The following is a 10,697-nucleotide window of genomic DNA, read 5'->3' on the forward strand; positions in this document are numbered from 1 at the left end:
CCCATGACTATTTGTTTTGTGTCTGAGGCCTTGCCTCAGTGTCTGAAAGTCCATCCATCTGCCTAATGGATGCTCGCAGAGGGACCAATCTGTCTGCTATCCAGTATACAAAAGGGAAACTGCCTAAAAGGCAGACAATTATTTTTCTTATGAAAATGTATGCTTCATATACATACCAAGAAATATTTGGAGATCTTCCAATAAAATTTAGTCTGTGTGCCTTGCTGAGAAGTCATAGCCAGGCTCCGGGAGACTTGAATTTTTTTTTTTTTTTAAATTTATTGATGATAGTCACAGAGAGAGAGAGAGGCAGAGACATAGGCAGAGGGAGAAACAGGCTCCATGCACCGGGAGCCCGACGTGGGATTCGATCCCGGGTCTCCAGGATCGCGCCCTGGGCCAAAGGCAGGCGCTAAACCGCTGCGCCACCCAGGGAATCCCGAGACTTGAATTTCTAAGTGACTTTGGATGTTCCCTGTTCTATTACACTGAAAACCTTGGGGATGGTCTTGGCCAGCTGAAGTCAGAGCAAGGACTGTGTTTCCCCTTGACTGTCCCTGTGTCTCGGCTCCTCCTCAAAGGCCGGGGTGCATCTTTGTCACCCAAGCGTTACCTTTCATATCATCCAGGAGTGATGAGGTCTGTCTTTGTGTAGTTAAACACCAGAGTCTACTACATGGGAGCGGGCTTTTCCCAGGAGTCACCTTGGCAAGCCAGGCATTTCGTCCTGAGATGCTCCTGTTGCTTAGAGCAATTAATTACCTCCAGCGCCTGTTGATGAACCACATAAAGGGAGCAACCTTCTCTGGTTGTGCTCTCACCTTGGTTTTTGGCCAGAAATTCTATCTCCTCAACTTGTTCAAAAGCCGCTGGCTCTGTCCAAGCATCAAACCCACCTCTCAAAGGATAGACGTTCACCGCAGGCTTCAAGAACATTCTGACCAGCGATAGCATTGAAGAAAGCCCCCACCCCTGATGGGATGATGGGACGGTCGTGTAAGTGGCAACGTGTGTGAATGGCCTGTGGGCTCTGCAGGGGGTGTGTGTGCCTCCTCTGTGGGCAGCTCATGGGTTGTGTTTCCAGCTGAATTTTGGGTGGCACCGCAGGCGTGTGCAGGTACCGCCAGCCACGTTGGCCGGGGAGCGGAGCACTACGAAGGCTCGGTCCTGGCCCTCGGGTGCGACCTGCCCAGAGGCACAGGAGCGTGGGCCACCTCGCTCCTTTTGAAGGCCCACGCCGATGTAGGAGGACAGCTGGGTGTAGATTTGTCCACTCAGTCTAGCACCCCTCCTCCAAGAGCTCTGATCGTCACCCCAAATTTGAGCGACCTAGCATTCTCGCTGGTCTCTTGTCGCCACAGCAAAATGACTTGCCAGCCTGGCGTAATGTATCGGTCAGCTTAGTAGGAGAGAGCGTTATCCTAACACGCTGGCTTAAGTTTGCTCTCCAGGCTCCCTCATCCCCGTGAAAACCCGTGGGGGCTCGGTGGAGAGGCCTGGGGAGCGGCTTCACAGACGGGTGTTCGATAGGCAGGTGCAGGCAGGACAGCACAGCACCAGGTAGGCAAACTCTTGGCTACCGTTGAAACGGAGCAGTGTGTGTCCGTATAAACGTGGGCTTGGAACTGTATATCTCGGTGTGTGTGAGCTCTCAGAACTTCCTCTGATTTTCTCTCTCCAGATTCCCTTGACCATCCAGATGCCACCTCTGACCCTGTTGCCTGATGTTTCCATTTAGTTTTGTTTTGAAATTGAGGGAAATGGGTATTTGGGTGAGCCCATGTGCACACTGGGTGGGCGTGCCGAGAGACTTCCAGCTCGTCTGAAGGCGTTCCAGACTTGGGACTCGGAGTTAGACCGTGGGCGTCAGCCTTGTCCCCAGCTGCACACCACCCTCGACCTCCTTCTACCGGTCTCCGGCCAGGCCTTCTTACCAACAAAGGGACATTCCATGGAGTCAAATGGCAGAGACTTGTGCACAATTATCTGGTCAATTGAGGCAAAAGAAAATAATCATTTGTCCAATTGTCCAAATTAGCTCTCTGGACTGTCCTGAATGCGTAGGATAATTGTGTGGGCCTCCACTTCAGCTCCGTAATCTGGCTAAAATGGACCATTTAAATGAGACTCCATTCAATACAATGTACATTTAAATTAGACTTAGTGAAAGTAGACCACTGGGTTTAGTGTTTTCTGTTTGTCAACTATTATTCTGAAATTGCTTTTAGCTAATCATCCCAATTCTGCCATTAGTAATCACTATTTCTCATTTTATAGATGTAATGGAGGCAAAAGGGGCTCTGGTTTGCATCATTTGGTGTCTCGGAGGAAGTGCTGAGGGAATCACGTGTTTATTTTTTTAACTTGGTGTTCGACTCAGGACCCCATGACCGCGATCTCCCTTCCCATTGCTGCTTGGGCAGCGAGACCATCTAACCCTGCTCCCCCACCCCCGCCCCAACCCCCGCTTCCCCAAGCAGGGAAACTGAGGCCCTCCGGTGGGCCCGCCGAGGTCACACAACCCGTATAACCCGGGGCAGGAACCAGAATCTTCAACTTTCTAATTTCCAGACCAGCACTATTGCTGCTTATGCCATTTTAATTGTTCATTTCTTTCCATAAAATTAAATGACCTTCTTCCAGAAAGATTTAATGGTCAAGATGGGATGTGGTAAAGGCTCCTCAAGGATTTTTTTCCTTATTACAAAGACGAGACCAGACTGAGGCTGGGAGAGATTTGCAAACAGTGGTATGTCATTATCCTTAGTTCAGTTTTTCGTGTAATTGGTGTGAAGAGATTGCTGCTGACTAATCCCGCCACTGAACTCTTGTGACTCTTGGGTGACATGACGCGGCGCGTGTGCATGGGTCTGGGTGAGCCCTTGCGGAAGGCATATGTGTACACGGAACGCTTCCCAAGACAGAGGATGTCATTTTAAAGTTGTAAATAATAAAAAATAGGCTGGAGCGAAAACTGATTGTACAATTGCCTGAGCATGTAGCACTTCATTTCCACACTATGCAATGGCTAGAAATTGATTTTTTTTTAAATCCAATTAAGCCTCAAGGTTGGTTATCCATTTAAAAGGTCGGCTGAGTTAAACAATGACAGTACCTTCAGTTCATGCTAATAATTAAATTTACACAGAACTCGAGCACTTCCATCGTGCCTTGCGGAGGCAGACGTCGTGCGTGTTGCACAAAAATGCACCTCCGAAGTCCCCAGCTGCGGTGCCCGCACGCCAGCCGACCGTGACCCCGGGCCCGGGCAGCCCCCAGGCCGCCCCCAGCCCCGGCGCTTCCTCCCCTCCGGTTCCCACAGCCCACCCTGGGGAGCCCTGGTCCCCGCTCAGCAAGTAACCTCACCTAAAGAGGAAAAAGAGAGTTCTTCGTGTGTGTATACCCTTGGGGGGTGGTACACGTGGAAGCACTCGGTTTCACGTGAGTTTATAAGGTGGCAAAGAAATCATGTTTTAAAAATCGTCCTTTACACTGTGTATTGACCGCATGTTCCCCACGTGTTCCTAAAAGGACTTCAAGATGTCTTTTTGGGGTTCTCATAGGTGACGTTTAAGTATTTGGATTTAGGAAGATGTCAGGAGAACCAGGAACCCGGTTGGAATGCTTTTTATTCTGTTTGGGTTATAAGGTCAGTCCAGTTTTGTAAATCACTGAGCCAGGGATAAGAGATCTTATTTCCAATCTGGCATTTTAACCTGCATTGTAACATAGGTACGGTTGCTCCAATCCAGTGCTTTCCATCCATCCATAACTATGAACCAGCCTGAGAGATGGAACCTTCTAGAATTAGGAGGAAAAAAAATATAAATAGATACATAGATAAATATGTATACATATCTATATATTGAATTTCCTTCTTGGGGCCCTTAAGAAAAATTAACAATTCCTGCTTAGCTTTTCTGCCCCCCACCCTTTGCTCATGCTGCTCAGCTGCCCCGAGCCTCAGCAACAGATTTGTGACTGTTTTTTTGTTTGTTTGTTTGTTTTTGCTGTGTAAAAGATCCGCACTGACATGATGCAGACAGACAGGTTGCTTTCCACGAGGGTGTTTCTGGAGAAAAAAAAAAATGTGATTCGGGTTTTTTGAAGATTGACTCTTCTTTTTTGACGCACTAGAGAAACAGACAGCTTAAAAGGATCCTGTAGGTGAAGGTTTTCCTAAAGAAAAGACTTCTCTCGATCAAAATAAACATTTTCCCCCCTCCCGCTGCCTTTCCACACACCTGCATTTCCATATGCTGAGTAGCCTCAAGGAACGCAGAGCCACCTTTGGTGGGTTAATGACCTCTCTCCCTGCCTGCACCCGCCCCCCCATCCCAAGGCCCCAGGTCTCCCACATGCCCTTGAAAACTTCTGCAGCTACAAAAATAATTTTGCTGCTGTTCAGAAGTAAATAAGAATTTGGTCCCCGAGACAGGAGGGTTATTACTGTCCGACACGGTGGCCTTCCTGGGAGGATAATTTAGACTGCGGGAACAGCGGGGGACTGCCCAGAGCAACTAGCTCAACCCCTCATTTTATCGAAAAGTCCTAAAAACTGATGTGGGAAGGAACGCTTTTTGTTGTTAATAAGTGGTTCCTCCAGTACATTTTTATTAACACCATTCTCTCATCGCGCTGATATCAGAAGGTAAAAAGCGCTTTAGATGAAATCACAGAATGTGCTTTTCAAGCAAAGTGCAAAAGATTACATGCAACGTGCTGTCTTTTGTATAGATCCGTGAATGTGCATAAGCGGGTTTTTTTTTTTTCTTTCCAAAAAGAACCAGGAAAGATAAACCAAAACCTGATAAAAATGGTTACCTCTAGGGGGATGAGTGGGAAAGGAGTGCAAGGGATGGGGGACTTCTGTGAGCATTCCCTTCCTGCAGTTTCCACTTTTGAGCTACATAAACGTACAAATTAAGAAAAGAAAATGTAAAAAAACAAAAGAAAGAGAAAAGAAAACATCAAACCCTCTGGTTCAGTACAGACAGAAACCTAGGAATCTAGATAGCTGTCAGACGGACAGACCACACAAGAGCCGAGTAAATGTTGACTATGCCAGTGGGATCGGTCCAAGAACACCCCCGACCTCAAGGTAGTGGGTTTGTTGTGGGGAGTGCCGTGGGAAAGACCACCCGAGTGTCCGTGGACAGTGCTGGGAGCTCCGGTTCTCACTGGGGGGAGGGAAGCACTGAGGCAGGGGAGGGCACAGGAGGAAGAGCCCTGTAACCAACTCGGGCTTCAAATCCGAGGAATCAGATTCCCCTAAAAGGATCAGAAGCCAAGCAAAGGAGCAGTGAGCACGCTCCACACACCCAACTGGATTTCCAGATGGGAATCCGAACCGCCATCCCCCGCGATCGCCAGGAGACAGGGCTCCTGGGAGGCCCAGCCGACTCGATTTGGGGCGAGGAAGGAGCAGCGTGAGCCTGGGATCATCTTCCTGTTCCCAGGAGGACAGGAGTCCTCGGAGACTGATAGGAACAAGTGAAAAAAACGCGAGTGCCCACCTGATGGGGCCCTGGCTGGCCTGATGGGCCAGTGACCGTGAAAGATCCAGACATAGGGACAGAACTGGGGCAAGGCCAGCCCCGGAGCCTGCAGCCACCACCCCGTGACACAGGCCCGGTTTCAGGTTAATCCCCCGTTGCTACCATCTTGAAGTTTCTCTCTTGAAAAAGAGGCCCTGCGATTTCTTTTTTTGCACTGGCCCCCAGATGATGGGAGCTGGGCCTGGGGATGAGGGGAGGGAGGGAGGTCTCCACTCGAGACTTCCAGGAGGGGAGCATGGAAGGGAGGATCCAGCTGGAAAATCCCCCTGTTGCAACCAGACCTTGATTCAGGCAGAGATCATCAACAGGCAGAGATCAGATGGAAGCTTCTGGGGGAGAGGTCAGGAGACGACACTCTGCACGGCCTCAGAGTCTCCATGCATTTTGAAGAGGACGCCGAGCTGAATGCTCTGAATAACGCAGCGGGAAACGGGCCTTTACCGGGCAGGGATCTGGACGGCCCCCATGAGCCAACAGCCCACCTTGGCGGGTGACGGGAGACGTGGGTCGTGAGGCTCCCGACAAGGTCCAGGGGCAGCCACGAGGTGTTGCACCCGAATTGAATCATAAGGAAATGGTCCAGCAAATCCAGACTGTGGGACCTTCTCCACCACATGTCAATGTCAGGAAGGACAAAGGCAGGGATTGTTCTGGATTCAGGGAGACCGAGAGAATTGACAACCAGGCGGAACGCCTGGTCCTGATTTAGGTTCTGGATTTTGAAAAGGCAAGGAAGGACGTTTTGGGGACAATTAAACAAATTTCACTGTGGACTGTGTATTCTATAATAGCATTGTTTCGATGCTAATTCTCCGTGGGTCTGATCAGGATATTGTGATTATGTGGGCTAGTGTCTTTGTTCCTAAAAGAGAGACTCACACTGAGGTATTTAAGGTTAAGTGTAGGTAACTAAATAGTGCAGAAAATAATACATGTACACACACACACACACACACATCTGATCTAGGTAAAGGGTATACAAGTATTCATTGTGGTGATTTTTCAACATTTCCATACTTTTTTTTTTAAAGATTTAATTTATTTGAGAGAGAGAGCGTGCGTATGAGTGGGGTGAGGGGTAGAAGAAGAAGCAGACTCCCCACTGAGGAGGGAGCCCGATCTGGGATTCCATCCCGGAACTCCAGGATCACGACCTGAGCCAAAGGCAGACGCTTGACCGACTGAGCCACCCAGGTGCCCTCAACGTTTCCATAAGTTAATGCATTGCTGAAAAAAAGTTTCTAGAGAAATGTGAGATTTTCACGGCAGTTAAGTTCCTTTTCAACCCTTCAGGGAACATTTAGCACGAATCTTCTGGGTGGCACACCTGACAATTTACAGAGTGTAACTGAGGCAGGGAAGGCAGGCACTCCCTGACGTGCAGCCACCGCTGGTGTGGCGAGGGAAGGCGCAGACGTCCACACCCCAGGCCACATCCCAGAAGGAAGTCGTGCAGGTGTTCCATCCTCACCTAGGCCAGCTGCTCCAAGGAGGGAGGTCATGGAGCTGAGCCTGCCTCTGGTCCCTCTGGCATGTGCAGCAGCAGCTCGCCATCCACCAGGAATGAACCCTACCTTGGGTCCATGTTAGTCTTTTTTTTTTTTTTTTTTAAGATTTTATTTATTTATTCATGAGAGACAGAGAGAGAGAGGCAGAGGGAGAAGCAGACTCCCTGCAGGGAGCCCGATGTGGGACTCGATCCCAGGATCCCAGGATCATGCCCTGGGCCAAAGGCAGATGCTCAACCATGAGCCACCGGGGCTGCCGAGTCCATGTTAGTCTTGACGGAGGCACTTCCCCTGGCTTTGTCACCCACGAGGTCAAATTCAAACTCCGTGGCTCAGCCCACTTCTCAAGAGCATTTTATGTGTGCGCACACGAGCTTGTGATGGGTCCAAGGGGACCAGGCCCTTTAGTATTGTGAGCCCTTGCGTGGACAACTCCCTTGTCGGGGATCGGACTGCCTGGGACACCTGGACTCGTCCTTGGATCGCTCATCCAAGCTCACTCTTCTCCCCGGGACTGGACTGCTGGGTTTTACCGCTGTATTTGCTCCCCTGGCTGTGCACGCACCAGTGGATCCCACAGCCTGACCTGGCCTAGAGCTCTTGGGAACTGATATTCAACAAAAATATATTGAATAAAGGAATGAGTGAAAATACCAGAAGGCAGCAGCAAGTGCTCCAAGGGGATGAGTGTTTCTCACATCAGAATAATGGAATCTGAGAATCTCGAGGCAATCAGCCCGAGCAGGCATTAGAGGAGGTTTTTCTCCCGGCGCGAAATTAATACATAAACGCGCACTTCGTACACCCAGGGCCATCTTACATGATAGGATCTCAGAAATGTGTTCTAGAACGTGAACTGTACCAAAAGCTTCCTAATAAGTCCTGGGGACTTCATTCTGATTCCGTGCAGTTGAAGCCTTGTTTCCTCAACTGCTAAGTCTCAACGCCCGGTTGAATTCAGAACGAGTCGCACCTCATCAAAAACAGGAGTTACTTCTTGGGTTGCGTTAAAGATCTGGTGAGTTGTTTTGAATTTTCACTTTTTAAAGAAAATTAAATGGAGGTGGATTTTTCATTGACAGTGAAATATATACCAAGCTGCGGATTAATACCTTCATAAAAATTTATCTAAACAAAGTGCTGCCTGTCTTATTTATGTTGAAGTCTGGAAAGTCTGCAGTGCAAAGGGGAAAGTACTTTCCTGGAATATATTTGTATCTGTCACAAGCTACATCTTGAGGAAATTGGCAGGCATTTGAAGTGAAATAATTCCTTAGCTTTCTGTTTAGTTTGGATTTCTTCAACCCGGCAGGGGGGTGGGGAGGGAGGGTGGTGCTTAGACCCAAAATCAGGATTATCTGCTTCTAACAAGCATCTCACATTTTCCTTTGCTTTGTGTATCATAAGTGTTCGAGAAATGCTGGTTGAACTGAGTCATCTCGTTCATCCTTCCGTGGGGTCGCTGGGGTTATTCTTACATATGGAAGAATTATAAAAGGAAAATCTCCAGAATGATCTCTCCACCAACAGTTTCTCTCCCCCTCCAACTCCCTGTACGTCACACTGCCAGACCTGGCTTGCCAAGACACGTCTTGGATCCTTCCCTAGCGTGCACGAGTCTGTGGAGTGAATCCCCGGTTTGCAACCACAGCCCACTCCTTCTCTGTTCTCTGGGAAGAGAACCGCGGGGCCGGTGTCCCGAAGCCATGCACAGGGTATCCAAAGCTATCAAAACAAAAATAAATCTGTTTTGCATTCAGAAATTCATACCCAAGTAAAAGGAACTCCATTTTCTGTTTGAAACATTCAGTGTATTGCATCCAAAATTAGGCTTAACCCCACGTTCCTACCCACGGGATTCAGAGCCACGTGGGCACTGTGGGTCTCCGCTGTCTTTCCAGGCTTTTCCCCCTTCCCCAAATGCCTTCCCCCGCCCCGTTTGTCTGAGGGGGGTTCTGTTTTACCCATCGGGGCAGAGCTCACCCTCCGAGAAGATCCCCTGCGGCCTGGCCCCTCCGCCTCAGTGCTCTGTGCCTGTCTGCAGCGTATTTGCAAACAGAAGAAAGAGTGATAGATCTTCATACATGCTCTTCATACCCTTTACAAATGTGTGAAAACATTCAGCTGCTGTAAAAATCTTTTGAGGAAAATAAGATCCAATTAGCGTCGACTTTCATGTTGGAAAAGCAGTGGGTTTCGAAGGAATTCCTTTCACTCATTCAACAACTGCGTTTTTGGCACCTGCCCTGTGCTAGGCCCTGGAGGAGAAAGGAGACACGAGCCCTGCCTTCAGAATGCGGAGGCTCTCCGGTCTCCGGGGATGTTTTCCACCATCTACCGGGCACCAGGGACCCTGGCTCAGAACCGAGGGGGACACACAGGGCAGCTGCCGGGGCAGATGACGCTGTGGCTCAAGGGTGGGTTGCAAGTCAGGGAGTGGGGGAGACGTGCCAGGAAGTAGGGGCTGAAAGCCTTGGAGGCCATGCTCGGGAGTTGGCTTTGCTATTTTTTTTTTTTTAAGGTTGATAATGAAAAAGAAACTCAAAAGGAGAAGAGTGGCACGTGGAGATAACGGAGAGGGGTACCAGCAGGCCCTTGAGCAGTCAGGATGTGGGCAGGATCTTTATTTTTAAACGAGTCCCGGTGGAGCTTCCTCAGCTAGGCCGTCACTCCCTGAACCATGCATCTGAGTTACAGCGGGAGCCGGGACCCTCACCAACGGCACACCCGCCGCCCAGCAGGTGCCCCCTCGCCCCTTACCCACCCACCACACGCCCCCGACACCCTCCCTCCGGGTACCCTCCTTGACGAGCCTTCCCTCGGTGAGAGTGGCTCTGGTGCTGCCCCCTCCTCTGGCTCTTGTCTCCTCCTCTCTCCCCAGGCACGGTGGGGGGGCTCCAGGGGGCAGCTTGGCGGGGGTGGGTGGGAGCAGGGCCCTCCACCGGCCGGGCCGATGCCCGAGCTTCTCATCGGCCGACCCAGAAGCAGTAACCTGGGTGGAAACCCACATCCTGACCCCCGACTCACATCCAGGACGGTGCCTGCAAAACAGTGGGGGGCCGATCAATGTCAAGGAGCCCATTAAATGAGGAGAGAGGGCCTGCCCACGCCGCCCGGCCAGCCAGGCCCAGGGGCCTCAGGCAGGAGCTGGCACGGATCCAAGGCATCACGGAGCAGATCCTAACCGGGGAGGCGGTGCGAGTGTGGTAAGGGCCGGCCCTGCCAGCGCAGGGGGCCACCCAGGTCCACCGGCGAAGCTGGGCCTGCTGGGTGCCCGGCGGGAGCTGCCGGGGTGCACTTCGGGTTGGGCCTGGGTCTGCTGACGACCTGCCGGGGGTCAGGGCCACCGGGCCGCGCCGGCGCTGGGGGGCCCGGGCTGCTTCCTGGAAAGGCGGCCTGGAGAGCTGTTGGCTCCCGGGGCGGCGGCGGACCCAGCCGGGGATCTGCGGGGCCTGCGGCCTGCCGGGGCCTGCAGCCTGCCGGGGCCTGGCCGGGCCTGCGCGCCTGGGGCCTGCCCGGGCCGGGGCTGCGGTCGGGGCCGCCCGGCTCTCCGGGCCCGGTGGCGCCGGGGTCAGGGCGGCCGCTCCGCTCCGCCCCGCCGGCCCGGCGCCCCCTCGCGCCCCCTCGCGCC

The 10,697-nt window shown here is 51.5% G+C and overlaps 1 long non-coding RNA gene across 4 annotated transcripts; it reads right to left on the reverse strand.

The window, feature by feature from the left end:
• Positions 1–6,552: 6,552 nt before the first annotated feature.
• On the reverse strand, positions 6,553–10,554 carry LOC140618712 (uncharacterized). 4 transcript variants are annotated; one of them, XR_012018788.1, is made up of 4 exons: positions 10,252–10,554; positions 9,866–10,107; positions 9,050–9,324; positions 6,553–8,791 (listed from the first exon to the last, which is right to left on the reverse strand). It is a non-coding gene; the product is annotated as an uncharacterized lncRNA (long non-coding RNA). The 4 variants fall into 4 exon arrangements; XR_012018789.1 differs by having other exon boundaries at positions 6,556–8,791; positions 10,094–10,107; positions 10,252–10,546; XR_012018787.1 differs by having other exon boundaries at positions 6,556–8,791; positions 10,094–10,545.
• Positions 10,555–10,697: the final 143 nt, after the last annotated feature.

The sequence above is a fragment of the Canis lupus genome, chromosome 26 (genome assembly GCF_048164855.1).
Source record: "Canis lupus baileyi chromosome 26, mCanLup2.hap1, whole genome shotgun sequence".
Taxonomy (NCBI): domain Eukaryota; kingdom Metazoa; phylum Chordata; class Mammalia; order Carnivora; family Canidae; genus Canis; species Canis lupus.